Source organism: Carlito syrichta, unplaced genomic scaffold, assembly GCF_000164805.1.
Source record: "Carlito syrichta isolate Samal-C Ts95f unplaced genomic scaffold, Tarsius_syrichta-2.0.1 Scaffold304574, whole genome shotgun sequence".
Taxonomy (NCBI): domain Eukaryota; kingdom Metazoa; phylum Chordata; class Mammalia; order Primates; family Tarsiidae; genus Carlito; species Carlito syrichta.
Genome location: NW_007248670.1, coordinates 699,161 through 715,470, shown reverse-complemented (window position 1 = coordinate 715,470; position 16,310 = coordinate 699,161). Strand labels below are relative to the sequence as shown.

Below are 16,310 nucleotides of genomic sequence, written 5' to 3'. Positions count from 1 at the left end.
AGACTTCCTCTATGAACGATAGGTACAGTCTTTTTCATCTCAGTAATTTGGTATCTAAGTGACCATCTGGCAAATGGACATTTCTATTTGGATATCCCACTGTCAACTCAAATTAAACACATATAAAACACAATAGACATTTAAGCTTCAGATTTCTACTAATGACAAATGAGATGAACTACATGATGGATTAATGTCATTTAAAAAATTGTTAAGCCTCTTGGTGGTGGGAGAGGAGGTTGGAGAGGAAGGAGCCTGTGATAAGAAAATATAGAGACTTATAAAGTTCTTGCAAAATTTATAATTTAAGGTAGACAACCTCAATGCAAGACAAATATGCCAGACTTTCAACAACAACCACAACAAAAAAAGAAGTCAAAAGACCTGACAATGGTTTTATCAACATCCATTCTGAAACCCAAATACAAAATAAGAATAATCAACTAACTGTATAACTGTAACAAAACATATACCTTCTTATGGAGATTCACAGAAGTATAAACAAGGTTAACCAAATATCATAGAAGTAATGAAGCCGGCCAGGCATGGTGGCTCAAGCTTGTAATTCCAGCACTTTGGGAAGCCAAGCAGAGAGGACTGCCTGAACCCAGAAGTTCAAGACCAGCCTAGGCAACTTAGTGAGACCTCATCTCTATAATATATCAAAAATATTAGCTGGGCATGGTAGCGTACACCTGTAGTTCCAGCTACTTGGAAGGCTGAGGTGGAAGGATCACCGGAGCCCAGCGGGTTGACACTGGGGTGGCTGTGAGCATGCCATTGCACTCCAGCCTGGGTGACAGAGTGAGACTCTGACTTAAAAAAAAAAGTAAATAAGTCACTTAATTTTATTTTCACTTATAAATAAAATGTTCAAAAATGTATTAATATAAAAATGAAATTATACAATTATAATAATGAAGAAGTATCAATTTAAAACTTTTCTATAACAGTAGAATTAAAAGAAAGAAGAAAATCTCGAACAAGGAAAATGAAAGATATTACCTTAGAGTTTACCCAAATTCAAAAGAAAAGAGTTCGCTAACTCCTACTTCATGCTCAGGTGCCACTTCTTGTTTCTTTACTTTTTTGCCTACAATGAAATTATGTTATACCCATCTGAAATTCTACTTATTCTCAAAATACTCCTGGGCATATTTTTCTTATTCAAATTGCAATTATCCTGTCTCTCCTTTTAGAGTGTAAACTCAAAGTCAATTATTAGATCTTTTTATTGTTATCTAATATCTAACATAATGCCTAAAAGATTACATAAGCTAAATAAACATGGTGAATGAAAAATAATTAAAATATCTTACTAATACAACATTTAAGATTTTTAAAGGCTTTAAATGGTATTTAAGTTTAAAATATATATTATAAATGGAAAATATGAGAAACAGGAGCATTCTTGAAATCCTTATTTCTCTACTTTCAGTGGGGGTAAAAGCAAACTACTTTCTTGGTCTAGAAATTGGAGACTATAGGCTGGGCACAGTGGTTCAAGCCTGGGCACAGTGGTTCAAGCCACTTTGGGAGGCCAAGGTGAAAGGATTGCCTAAACCCATGGGCTCGAGACCAGCCTGGGTGACTCGGCAAGACCTTACCTCTACAATAAATCAGAAAACTAGCCAAGCGTGGTGGCACATGTCTGTAATTCCAGCTACTTGGAAGGCTGAGCCCAGCAGGTCGATGCTGGGGTGGCCATGAGTGTGCCACTGTACTCCAGCCTGGGGAACAGAGACTCTGACTCAAAAAAAGAAAGAAAGAAAGAAAGAAAGAAAACACAAGAAAAGAAAGAAATAAATTGGAGAATATTTCTTCTAATTTTGAAAAGGTAAAGATCTTTTATTTTGGAGAAACAACTTGCAATATTTCATAGTACTGTGGACACAAAACTATGTCGCGGTTATAAGATCTAAATAACATATCTCACAGAATAATTTTCAGCAACCAATAAAACTGAATCCTGAATCCAAAACAAAATTCCTATACTGTGCTACCCTCAGACTACTAGCTGGAGATTCACATCTGCTGAATTTACCCAAGATTCTGGGGCTGGGGAGACAGCAGACAACAATTCAACAAAAGTCAGGCAGGTTGGCCTGCCAAAATAACAGTCAGTATCTAATACTTACAAGACAGTCACCAACAATTTGCTGATGGTCTGATTCTTGTATTAACTGCTTTCTATTTACAAAATACAATAAACAGAGCAACGTAAAACCTCTGATGAGAAAAAACTATTATAGACATATTTGTGTGGAATGGCTTTATACTTGGCAGTTAGGGTGCTTAAAAAAATTTTTTTTTTTTAGTCTGAGTCTCTCTCTGTTGCCCAGGCTACAGTGCAGTAGCACTATCATGGCTCACCGCATCCTCAACCTCTTGGGCTTCAGCGATCCTTCCACACCTCAGCCTCCCAAGTAGCTGTGACTACAGGCATGCACTACTATTCCTGGCTAATTTTTTTATTTTTTGTAGAGATGAGGTCTGTCTATGTTGCCCGGGCAGGTCTTGAACTCCTGGGCTCAAGCAATCTTCTTATCTTGGCCTCCCAAAGAGCTGGGGTTACAGGTGTGCACTACCACTCTGGCCAAGAATCATTAAGAAATGAAATGCTGGTCTCAGGAAACCAATTTGCACATCATCTTTAAAAAGGAGGTAAGGCTGAATAGTATTCCATGGTGTATATACACCAAATTTTCATTATTCACCGATCAGCTGGGCATTTAGGTTGATTCCACATCTTTGAAATAGTAAATTGTGCTGTGATTAACATGCCGATGCAGGTGTTCTTTGGGTAGATACCTAGTAGTGGGTTATTCAGCCATCAGAAAGAATGAAATAATGTTTTTTGCAGCAACTTGGATGGATCTGGAGAACATCATCCTAAGTGAACTAACACAGGAACAGAAAACCAAACACAGCTGCTTCTCACTTACAAGTGGGCGTTACACCAAAGATCCACGGAGACATAGAGAATAGTATAATGGACACTGAAGACACAGAAGGGGAAGTGGGGAAAGGGGTGGAGGGATGAAGACTCACCAACTAAATACAATGTGCACAGATGGGGGTGGAGGGTACACATAAAGCCCTGCTCAGAAACTATTTGTACCCCTAAAGCTACTGAAATAAAATAAAAAAGGAGGTAAGGTTTCTAAGCAAAAGTACCCTGTTGATTTAAAAAGAGTTGCTAAATTATACAATTTAGCAATTTCTAGAGAGTAGTTTTAGGAAACAGAAACCACATCTATCTCTGTTCAAATCTATCTAAGCCAAATAGGTGAAGGTTAAAGAAATAGAACAAAAATTTATAATTCAGTTCAGTATAAAAATCTCTATGTAAGAATCATGCTGTTCATCTCTTGGATTTAGCTAAGAACTACATAGTTTGAAAAACCAGTACCTTAGTTAACAAACAGCTCTAATAATATACTTTAAAGTGCTTAACAGACAATTCAAACAGAGAACCATATACATGATGAAGATATTCTGAGAGCTAAACCTCCCTAAATTGATGTTTGTATGATAAAGAGTTCCTAAAAAATGTTTCTCAAGTTGGAGTCCTCAGATATCAGGGGCTCTCTAGAAAAAGTTTTCAATTGTGTCCCTTCATTTCAAAGACAACTGAAATCTTTCTCATGCGGTAAGGAAGGATTGGGACTTTAGGATTTTCACTGCTGCTTTTATGGCTAAATAATATTCTATTTTTTGGAGATAATATATTTTGTTCATCAGCTGCTGGATATTTAGGTTGTTTCTGCTTTTTTGAATATTATCAATAATGTTGCTATGAACATTAAGCTTTCATGTGACTATGTTTTCAATTCTCTTAGATATTTAAATGGGAGTGGAAACACTGGGTTATATGGTAACTCTGACTTTCAAAGGAACTATCAAACTTTTTCACAGTAACTACACTATTTTAAATTCCTATCAGTAATGCATGAGGGTTCCAACTTTCCACATCCTCACCAAAAGATAATTTTCCCCCTTAAAAAAAAAGCCTATTAGGTATGAAATGGTATTTCATTATGGTTTCAGTTTACATTTTCCTAATAGCTAATGACACTGAGCATTTTTTCTTGCACTTATTGGCCATTTGTAGATCTTCTTTGGAGATATGTCTATTCAGGTCCTTTGTTCATTTTTCAAATAAATAAATCGTATTGTGTATACTTAAGATATACAATATGCCGGGCTTGGTGGCTCAGCCTGCAATCCCGCGCCTTTGGGAGGCTGAGGTGAGTGGATTGCCTGAGCCCGCGGGTTCAAGACCCACTTGGGCAGCAACACCTCATCTCTACAATAAATCAAAAAATCAGCCAGGCATGGTAGCACGCGCCTGTAATTCCGGCTACTTGGAAAGCTGAGGCAGAAGGATCGCCGGAGTCCAGCAGGTCGAGGCAGCGGTGGCCAGGAGCGGCCACTGCACTCCTGTCTGGGTGACAGAGTGAGACTCCAACTCAAAAAAAAAAAAAAAAAGATATACAACATGATGTTATTAGATACATATATTTATAGTAAAATGGCTATTACACTGAAACAAATTACAAATGAACATATTCATCATCTCCCATAGTTACCCAATCCCTGTCCCCCCATCCCATGGCACTGTTTATTCTCTCTGTACATTTGATTTTTTTTAATGATTCCACATATAAGTGAGATCATATAATACTTTTCTTTTTGTGTCTGTCTTATTTCACTTATAATATCCTCCAAGTTTATCCATGTTGTGGTAAATGGCAGGATTTTCTTTTTTAAAGCTAATATTCCATTGTATATATATGCTATGGCTTCTTTATTCAATTGTCAACTGACAAACACTTAGGTTATTTCCATGTCTTGACTATTGTGAATAATGCTGCAATGGCCATGGGAGTGCAGATACCTTTTTTTTTTTTTTGAGTTGGATTCTGTCGCCCAAGTTGGAATGCAGTAGCACACTCACAGCCACCCCAGCATCTACCTGCTGGGCTCAGGTGATCCTTCCACCTCAGCTTTCCAAGTAGCTGGAACTACAGGTGCACATTAGTATGCCCAGCTACTTTTTGATTCATTGTAGAGATAAGACCTCACCAAGTTGCCCGGGCTGGTCTTGAACCCATGGGCTCAGACAATCCACTCGCTTCAGCCTCCCAAAGTGCTGGGATTACAGGTTGAACCACTGAGTCCAGACAAGAGTGCAGATATCTTTATGATGTAGTGATATCTCCTTTGGGTATCTCAGAAGAGAAATTGCTAGGTCACATAGTAGTTCTGTTTTTAATTTCTTTAGGAACCTCCATTTGTTTGACATAACGGCTGCATCCCTTTTCTCAACGCCCTCATCAACATTTGTTATCTCTTGTATTTTTGAAACAGATTGAAAGCATTCCAAGTCAGAAGATATGAAATCTTCTGAATTCTTAAACTTTTAAGTATCGACATGATGCTTAAAAAACAACAACAAAGCTCACTGGAGTATTTCAGATTTCTTAAGTATAATGCAAATGTTCAAAAATCTGTAAAAATCTGAAACACAAAACTCTTCTGGTCCCAAGTATTTGGATAAGGGACATTCGACCCGTAACAGCTATCCTAATGGGTGTAAGGTGATATCACATAGTGATTTTGATTTGCATTTCCCTAATGATTAGTGATATTGAGTACCTTTTTATGTACCTATTGGCCATTTTTATGTCATCATTGGAGAAATGTCTATTTAAGTCCTTTGCTTGATTTTTAATTAGGTTATATATTTTTTGCTATTAAGTTGTATGATTTTTAATTGGGTTATTTTTCTATTTTTATAGCGTCATAAGAGTTCTTTATATTTGGGATACTAGATCCCTATCAGATATATGATTTATCAGTATTTTCTCCCATTTTGTGGTTTCTCTTTTCTTTTTCTTTATAAACAAAAGTTTTTAATTTTAATGAAGTCTAGTTCATCTACTTTTACATCTTTGCTTAATAATTCCAAGTATTAAACTGTCCCCCTCAAGGACAGTTTCTATTGGTTGCTATTTTTCCTATCTGAGTCATATTTTCTTGTTTTTCAGAATGTCTAGTTTTTTTGTTGAATACTAGATATTTTGAAGCTAATAACTGGATAGGATTTCCTTAAATACCTGGAAACAAAAATTTGCTCTAAGTTTCTACCATAAATTATCTGCCGGCAATTATCAATAACTCAAAAAATAACAGTTGCTGGAGAGGGTGTGGCAAAAAGGGAACACTTCTACACTGTTGGTGGGAGTGTAAACTAGTGCAACCTCTGTGGAAAGCAGTGTGGAGATTCCTAAAAGCTCTAAATATCAACCTCCCATATGACCCCGCAATCCCCCTACTGGGAATATACCCTGAAGAACTCAAATCACTCTATCAAAAAGGTACCTGCACACGAATGTTTATCACAGCATTGTTCACAATAGCAAGAACCTGGAAGCAACCATGCTGTCCATCAAAAGAGGACTGGATTAAAAAAATGTGGTACATATACACGATGGAATACTACGCAGCCATAAAAAAGAACAAAATCATGAATTTCGCAGCAACCTGGATGGAACTAGAGTCTATAATACTGAGTGACCTCTCACAGAAACAAAGATCTGAGTACCACATGTTCTCACTCATATAGTGGACCTTGATCATCCAACGTATTACCATAATGGTATAAACATTATGTGGTGGGAAACTATGGGACAGGGAAGGGAGATGGGATTAATGGTAGTAAACATATGTCTGGGGACGGGGAGACACCTCTTATCAACAAGGGTGCCTGAACAAAGCATATTTGTATACCTAACCCTTAACTGTACCCCACAATATCATAATAAAAAATATTGATTACAAAAAAAAATTATCTGCCAGCATTTTAACCATTGTGGTCAGGAATAAAAAGCAAAGGCAAATAAATGAATTCAAAGCAATCAATGGATTTTTAAAAATAAAAACATCACTTAATCTTATTTCACTATTTTATAAAATACCAGATTTTTTTAAAGTGCTTTTTCCCAAAGAAAATCCTGTGCAAAGTCTTTTAAATTTATTATGCTAATAATAAAGACATTATCAAGGACTTGGTAACTAAACTTCTAAAAGTATGAAATGTTTAAAACAGTGTATTTAATATATTTATGTTTATTATTAAAAGCTTATTCTACAGATTAAGAAAAATGCTTTCTTTGTATTTTTTTCTAAAAGTAAAGAATAAGCTTAGAAAAAGTGTAAACTTTTTTTTGTTTTCTATTTACAAATATATATATAAAAGGGAAGCCAAATTAGTTTAAAAACTGAATATCTTACATTCCTCATATTTGCTTCATTTAAAATTTATTATTATTTTTTTTAATCAGAGTCTCATCCTGTCACTCAGGCTGGAGTGCAGTGGCATGTTCTTGGCTACCACAGTCTTGGCCTCCCCAGTTCAGGTGATCTTTCTACCTCAGTCTTCCAAGTAGCTGGGACTTCAGGTGTGGACCATCACACTAGGCTAATTTCTTGATTTACTGGAGAGGTGAGGTCTCATCAAGTTTCCCAGGCTAGTCTCCAGCCTCTTGTCTCTGCCTCCCAAAATGCTGGGATTATAGGCATCAGCTACTCTGCCCAGTCAAAATTTAATTTTTAAGATAAAAAATAGACATATGTATTTGCCTTGTTAAACTATTCCTAGTGTATTAATTTGTGACTAAGGAAAAATAGTATATAGAACACATATTTGTAGTCACTATCTTATTAAAACAAATGAGCAAAAGCAACCTCAACATTTCCTTATAAATCTATGAAACTATATGATTCCAATTATCTTAAAGTGACATAGGGTTACTGCAGGTAGACTACACATCTTTCAAAATTCATTCTAACTTGTGTCAGTACTTCTTGATTTTAAAAATCTGTCTTCCTAACTATAGCTGTCTTTAGCTGATATAAACAACAAAATAAGTATTGAATATTTACTTGCACGTGCACAGAACAGTTTAGCAAACAGGCAGCAAATGATGACCATTTTGCTTTGTCATTTGCAGAGACAAAACTGATAAAAATTTCAGTGTTGCCAGTTGCCAGGTGCACGCCTGTCATCCCAGTTACCTGGGAGGCTGAGGCAAAAGGATCATTTGAGCACAGGAGTTCAAGTCCAGCCTGGGCAACATAGTGAGACTCCATCTCTTAAAAAAATAATAATATATTTTAAAAATTTTTTAAATTTTTCAATGTCTGTCCCTTTCCAACAACTTCTTTCACAGATTCAGATAAAAGTGAACAGAAAAACAGCTAGAACCTGGGGCCAGAAGAGGATAAGGATCAGCATTAGATACAGCTAATTATCCCAAACTAAATGTCCATATTTATTACATAAAAGTACTCCATATCTAAAATAAAGAATTCAGTCCCAGACCAGAAGTTGTTCAATTTCCCTCAAATAGTGTCTTAGAATACACTATAGTTAAACATACATATCTATACCAGCAAAAGAAAAATACACGAAAATCTGATCGTTAATATTATGAGGTAAAAGTACCAAAGTAATAAAATGAAATGGGTCAAAATAATTTACCAAAACAATAGAAATGTATTTTGATGGCACTAGAAAATGATCAAGTCAGGCAAACCTTCAGTCAATTTCAGGGCCACCCTCCCCAGCTGAAGGGAAAAGGGCATAGATAAAATCACAGTAAAAATCTACATAAAATTTTCATTGCTCATATTTATAGAAAGGATGTGCATTTTTAAAAGCCCAGCTTAAAACCTAAATCATCTCACTTGACTAATTTATATTTGGCAACACTTTATTAATATGCATTGAAAAATATAGAACAATTTCCCCAAGCATTTCATGTAAACAATTGGCAATATCAATAGCCTCTCAGTGTGAACACCAATTTATTAGCTAGTTATACCCTCTCTAACACAATGACCAACTGAAGACTAACTTGGAACAAGTGAAACTTAAAATCGATTTTCCAGTACTCTCAACAGAATAAAAACTATGAAAACAAACAGTATAATAACAATAAAAAGAATGTTTATAAATTTGAAACTGTAAGACTCAGACTTATAAAATATCAAAATAAGGATGCCAGCAATTATTACCCAGTATAGTACTTCTCAAACTTTTCCAATTACAGGCCACTTGGGTGAGATAAACATGTTTATTCTGGCTGCCACTTTATAATATAAAGTCAATAGTAACAATTAATTTGAGAGGAACAAAAGAATAAAAGGTTCACAAATAAAATGTAGACCTATTAATATGTATTTAATTAACGTATATGACAATATTATATATGTTGAGCATTTATTATGTGTTTTATATGCATTCACTTATTCCTCCCAAATGTCCTATGAAGCATATATTATTACATCCATTTTGACTACTAATAAACCATGTGACAATTATGAAGATGATAATGATGATGACAATGAAGACTAACATTTACATAAGCTCACTATGGGCCAATCACTGTTTTAAGTATCTAAAGTATTAATTCAATTCCTCATAACCCTTACTATTCACTCATTCACTCATAAAATATGAAGTATATATTATCATAATCCATTTTAGAGATAAGGAAATTGAGGCATGGAGAAGTTACTTAATCTTTCCAACATCTTAAGTGGCAGAAGCAGAAATCGGTTTTAGGTAATCTGGTTCCAGAACTTGGATATACTTTAAGTTATGTAATTAGCCTACAGTCACATGATAACTAATAGGTAGAAAAGCCAGCAATACAGTCCCAATCTTTTGCTTTTGTCTCTACACAAAAATGCTCTTCCAATATATTCAGTCTTCCAGAAGAGCTGACATTAAATTAAATTATACATCTAAAAAACTGGATGCTATTGACAAGGTTCTCAGACATATATAAACAGAAAATATTTCAATTCTCAGCCCAAACATCGCATAAAAATAAATGAAGTTGATCATATATCTAATCCTGATTTATCTTCTATGGTACATTCTCATACAATAACACCGAAATTATCTTTATGATTCTACATTCTAGAATTTTGGGCTCTTCTCATGTTCCAACAGACTTTCTCCTGAAAACAGCCTTTCTAGGCTTTGTTCTTTGACATAAGGTTCTCAGTAATAAATCCATGAATAGCCAAAGTCTTACAACACAGTTTGTTTAAGAAGGAAATAGGTGAAAAGAGACTAGCCCCAAATGAGTGCCACTGTACAAAACAGCTAGCTGGCATGCACTCTTCTACAATGTCATTATCATGGAAGGTCCTACTACGAAAGACAAAGAAAAGCTGATAAATGATTCCAAGTTAAAAGAGACCAAATAAATGTGATAATTACGCAATGTGTGATTCTAGATCACACAACTGATAAAGTTTTGATGTAAACTATGTATTAGATAACAGTAATAAAAATGTTAAGTTTCTGAATTTGATTATTAGATTGTAGTTAGGTAAGAAATATATACTGAATATTTTAGAGTAAAGAATCATGATTGTCTGCAACTTTCTCTCATTAATCATCATCATATTGTAGAATGAAGAGGAGAATTAGTAGTAAAAACAGAGATAAAGCAAATGTCACAAATATTTATAACTGATGAAACTGGGAAATGGGCATATAGGTGTGTTCAGTCTACCAATTTTATAACTATTTGGTAGGTTAGAAATTGTTTTTAATAATTGTTAGGGATAAATAGAAAAGACTTTCTCAGAGTCTCAGTGAACAATGAGAAAATAAAAAAACAAGTTAGTGTTTAATCACTAAATTTTTCTTTCTCCCCCTTTTTCTTTCATGAAGGCAAGGTATTAACATTCTTTTCCTGGATACTCTTAAAGAGAGGGCTCTCCTACTTAATTAAAATTTCCTTATTTTAATATACCCTAAATTTTAAAATGTTGCGAACCAACTCCGTGCTGAAAAGTATCTACCTTCCAAAGGTGTGGCACAGATATAATGTATACACATATATATACACATATATACATATGTATATACATATACACACACATATATACAAGAGAGGACCCCCCAAACCCAGAATTTATAAAAATTGTGTATTTATTCTTACATGTTCAAACTTCAGTCACCGTCAATGTTCTCTCCATTTGATGCAATATACCTATTGAGATGCTTTTTCTACTGTTCAAAACAGTTTTTTAACATGTCAACTGGGATGCTTTTTAGTGCTTCTGCTGTCTTTCGTTTCACCTCTTCCACATAAGCAAAAACGTTTCCCTTTGAGGACATTTTTCATCCAGGGGCAATCAGGTGAATAGAGAGGGTGGGGCGTGGGGATCATGCCATTTTTGGCAAACAACTGCTGAACACTCAGTGTGAAATGGGCAAATGTGTTGAAAGAATCTCCAAAAAAAAAAATTTCACTGAAGCTGACTGCAGCCTCTCACAACAATGTTAACTGGTACACTGATACTGATGGGTTCCTAGAGCACTTACTTAGTGGGGGAAGCCTATACTACAAGGGGCCCACCTGAAAAAAAAAATTCAATTTTTGGGGGGTCCCCCTTGTATAATCAATTAAAATCTATTAATTAAAAAAATGTCATTCTAGAAGTCTTTCCCTTATTGATTTACCAGTTTTTGATTACTTTTCAACTCTCTATCTAGTGTATTGGCACAGTACATATTATTTTTCTACCACTCCTGATACTACTATCATATTCATGGATATACTGGTTCTATTCTCAGCTAGCTCACGCAAAACATAAAAATGTCCAAATGAACACTATATACATGTGTGTGCATTAAAAAATTAATGATTGAATACATGTTAGAAATATATGAACCAACTCTGGAGATAGTTTAGTATAGTTTTTCCACTGCCATATTCAATTCAGCAAGGACTTGAGGGTCTCATTATAAAACATAAGATCTGAAGCCTATAGTGATTTCAAGGTACATTAAAATGGTTCATAAAGTATAACTTAGAACTTCTCTAACATTTTCACTTAGGAATGTCAGCGCTTCTCTTACAATGACCTTGAAGCCTCCCAGACCAAATACATATTTTCCATAAAAATAATAGTCAACAGGTCATCATTTTCCTTCCACACTTTGGTAGAGACAAAGCTCTTTAAAAACAGAGCTACAATTCCTACCTAGGAGACTTCTTTGTTCATAATGAATCCTCAAAACAGATATGGTCAAATCTTGTGTTCCAGAGGGTAGCTTCCAGGGGAATAGGGTAACGATGTTTTCCAGAGATGGCTCTAGTCTCTTCACTCTCACCTCATTTAAGGCCAATTATACAAACAACTAAAACAAATGAGAAGAAAAAAATAAAAGCAGAAGGGAAGTTAGACTGCCATTTTATTCTCCAAGAAATAATAAAGGTCAGCAGCAACGTGGTTGCAGCTGAAGACCATCATTCTTTTTTTTTTTTTTTTAATTTTATTTTAAAGATATGGGGTACAATTCAGGAACAGGTATACAAAAAGTGGTCATTGTACAGGTAAAGTGTGGTCTCTGGTCCCCACTTTGCCTGGTTTGAGATCAGGTACCCTTTTTGATGTTGTATCCCCGCTCCCACCCACCCTGGCAGTATCCTCCTACTGCCAATCTCTTTCTTATGGTACTATGGTAAATGTTCAGGGTCTGCTTATGAATGAGAACATGTGGTACTCGGTTCTTTGTTTCTGTGATAGATCACTGAGTATTATAGATTCTAAATCTATCCAAGTTGCTATACAAAAGTTCATAAATCTGTCCTTCTTTATGGCTGTGTAATATTACATCGTGTATATGTACCACATTTTTTTATTCAGTCCAGTTTCAATTGGCAGCATGGTTTTAGCTATTGTGTTTTAGCTATTGTGAATAGTGCTGCAATAAACATGCATGTGCAGGTATCTTTTTGGTAGAATGATTTTGAGTTCCTCTGGGTATATTCCCAGTAGGGGACTACTGGGTCATACGGAAGGTCAGTGTCTAGATCTTTTAGAAATCGCCACACTGTTTTCCAAAGAGGTTATACTAGTTTGCATTCCCATCAGCAGTGTAGAAGCATTCCTTTTTCTCCACATTCTAGCCAGCATCTGTTGCTGTTTATTTTATTAATGATGGCCATTATTACTGGGATTAGGTGGTATTTCAATGTGGTTTTGATTTGCATTTCTTTGATGATTAGCGAGGCTGAGCACTTTTTCATGTGTTTGTTGGCTGCCCATATATCTTCTTTTGAGAGGTGTCTATTCCTGTGGAAACCATCATTCTAAGCGAATTATCACAGAAACAGAAAACTCAACACTGCATGTTCTCACTTTTATGTGGAAGCTAAACACTGAATATACACCGGCATAGGGAAGGAAACAACAGAAACTGGGGACTCCTCGAAAGGGAAGGAGAGAAAGGATTGAAAAACTCCTCATTGGGTACCATGTCCACCCACCTGAGTGATGCACTGAAGAGAAGCCCAAACCTTGGCATCATGCAATATACTATGTAACAAACCTGTACATACACATATAACCCTTGAAACTAAAACACAAAATAAATAAAAGAAATGCTAAGAAAAGAAAGAAAATGCAACTTCTAAGGCCAAATGAAAAACTATTTCCAAAAGACAATGGATGCAGATCTGATTTTACAGCTGAAGCCCTTTCTAGTGATTAAGTACAGAGTTCTATTTGAGAATGACACTTAGGTAATGCATAATTACATTCTGCCTTTAAACTTCTGAAATACCTATATATATGCCCTTTATATGTTTATCCTTCTTCCTACTTATAAACTCTGACTTTTCATGTTTTTAGTTATCACTTATTTATTTGATTTATATAATACCCTTCATTGTTTTAAAGTTACCATAATATTTCACCTTCAAATTTTTTATTGAAAAAGTTTACAAACAATTTATATTTGTAATATTTCAGAATAGAGTTAGTTGAGCTCTGATTCCAGTAATGATAGATAATCTTATATTGGCCTAACTTGCCCACAGATAATAATTATAACTCTGAACAAAATATAAAAACAACTGTTTGAATAAATAGAAAAGTGACCAAAGCATACAGAAAATGTAGGGGTTCTGATCATTGAAAGAAAGGGAACATCTTGGATGAGAAAGACTCTTATAAGAATCTCACTTAAGGGAACTTTTCCCAGTACTCCCCTTAAGTGCTGAAAGGGTACACCTAAAGGAGAAAACCATAGTTTTACTGGAATGAGAAATTAGAGAATATAGATCAGAGCAAAAAGAAAGTTGGAAACTGATTGGCACAATACAATTATTTAGACTACAGACATTACTTGAATCTCATCAGTTTTTGCATGTACTCATTTTTGTCTTTGTTTACAATTCTATGACATCTTAGCACATGTACAGATTTATATAACTACACCACAACTGAGACACACTGCTTCATCACCAAAGAGACATTCCCTCTTGCTCTTTATAATCACGTTCTCCAACCCTTTTCCTTAACGCTTGGCAACCACTATCTGCTCTCTATTTCTATACTTTTTATTACTTTGAGAATGTTACATAAATTGAATCACATAGTGTGGAACTTTTGTAGATTAGTTTCTCCCTCAACTTAATATCCTTGAGATCCATCCAATTTGTTGCATGTATCAACAAATAGTCTCTTTTATAATTATGAAACTTCATGGTAGAGAGGTACCCTAGTTTTTTTCTACCATCCGCATCTAAAGTGTATTTGGGTTGTTTTCTGGTTTTGGTTATTACAAATAAAGTTGTTATGAATATTTTTGTATAGGCTATTGTGAGAACATTAGTTTTCATTTCAATAACCAGGACTGCAGTTGCTAGGTTGTATTGTTAAGCATATGTTTACAAGCCAGTAATTTGGCTTTCTGTTAGAATACAAATCAACACTCCTTTATAAAAGATAACAATTCACAATATCCAGTATACAATAAAAATTATTAAACATTCAAAGAAGCTAGAAATTTAACTTCATATCAGGAGAAAAAATGGTCAATAGAAACATATCACAAGAAGATTCAGATGTTGAAATTAACTGACAAAGTTGTGAAGGTAATTATGAATATGTTTTAAGTATTTTTAAAAAGATGTTACTTTGAATAAACAGGTGAGAAATACTGGCAGTAAATTAAAACTGCAAAAAAGAAATACAAATGGAAATTCAAGAACTAGATAGTTCAATAGTAACTTTTAAAATTCACTGGTTAGGCTTAAAAATAGATTTGTGATGGCAGAAAAACAGGTCAGTAAACTTGAAGTCAAAACAATACCCAATATGAAGAACAAAGAAAAAAAGAGTAAAGAAAAAAAGAACAGAGCCTCGGTAATTTGTTGGCAATGTCAAGCATGCAATTGGATTTCCAGAAGGAGAGGAGAAAGAGGTTGGGGGCAGAAATAGTATTTTGGAGATAAAGACAAAAAATTTCCAAAATTTGGTGAAAAATGAACTGTCAGATCCAAGTATCTCAGTGAACCACACTCAGAATAAATACAGAGAAAACCACACTAGCAAACCAAAGTCAAATAGCTAAAAGATAAAGAGAAAATCTTGAAATGCGCCTGGAAAAAGGAGAATATTCACATACAGGGAAACCATGATATAAATGATACTGACTGGTAGCAATACAGGAAAGATAGTAAGATGATGTCTTCAAAATACTGAAAGAAAAAAGTAACTATCAACCCACAATTTTACATCCAGCAAAAATATCCTCCAAAAAACTGAAGGCAAAATTAAAAACACTTAAAAATAACCAGTCATTGAGAGAATCTGTTGCAAGATGAATATATAAGAAATTCTGGTTGGGCAGAGTGGTGTAGTCTGTAATCCCAACACTTAGGGAGGCTGAGATGAGAGAATTGCCTGAGCCCAGAGGTTCGAGACCAGCCTGAGAAACTGCCACTGCACACCAGCGTGGGCAACAGAGTGAGACTCTGGCTCAAAAAAAAAAAAAAGAAAAAAGAAAAAAAAGAAAGCAATGCAAATATCAGCAAAAGGAGACTACTTCTGGACTAAGAATGCAACCAAAGATAAAGAGAGAAGTTTCATAATTATAAAAGAGACAATTCATCAGGAAGACATGGAATCATAAGTGTTTATGCAAATCATAATAGCACTTCAAAATAAATGAAGCAAAAACTGACAGAAATTTTAATAGAAAAAGAAAAATCTATACTTACAAGTAAAGATTTTAAAAACCTCTCTATGATTTATCTATCTATCTATCTATCTATCTATCTATCTATCTATCTATCTATCTATCTATTTATATTTTAAGTTGGAGTCTCACTCTGTCACCCAGGCTGGAGGGCAGTGGCATGCTCCTGGCCACCACAGCCTGGACCTGCTGGGCTCCTGTGATCCTTCTGCCTCAGCCTTTCAAG

General features: G+C 34.9%; 1 protein-coding gene across 9 annotated transcripts in view; it reads right to left on the bottom strand.

Annotated features, from left to right (window-relative positions):
* The window catches only part of NCOA1 (nuclear receptor coactivator 1), a 204,873-nt gene that overhangs the window by 116,632 nt on the left and 71,931 nt on the right, over nucleotides 1-16,310 (bottom strand). For 4 of the 9 annotated variants that reach the window (XM_021713485.1, XM_008060277.2, XM_021713487.1 and 1 more), the window contains one exon: nucleotides 12,079-12,235. The exons of the other annotated variants lie outside the window; for them this stretch is intronic. The gene's annotated coding sequence lies outside the window, so the exon portion shown is untranslated. Of the gene's footprint in view, nucleotides 1-12,078; nucleotides 12,236-16,310 lie in introns of those variants that run through there. 9 annotated transcript variants of the gene reach the window in all.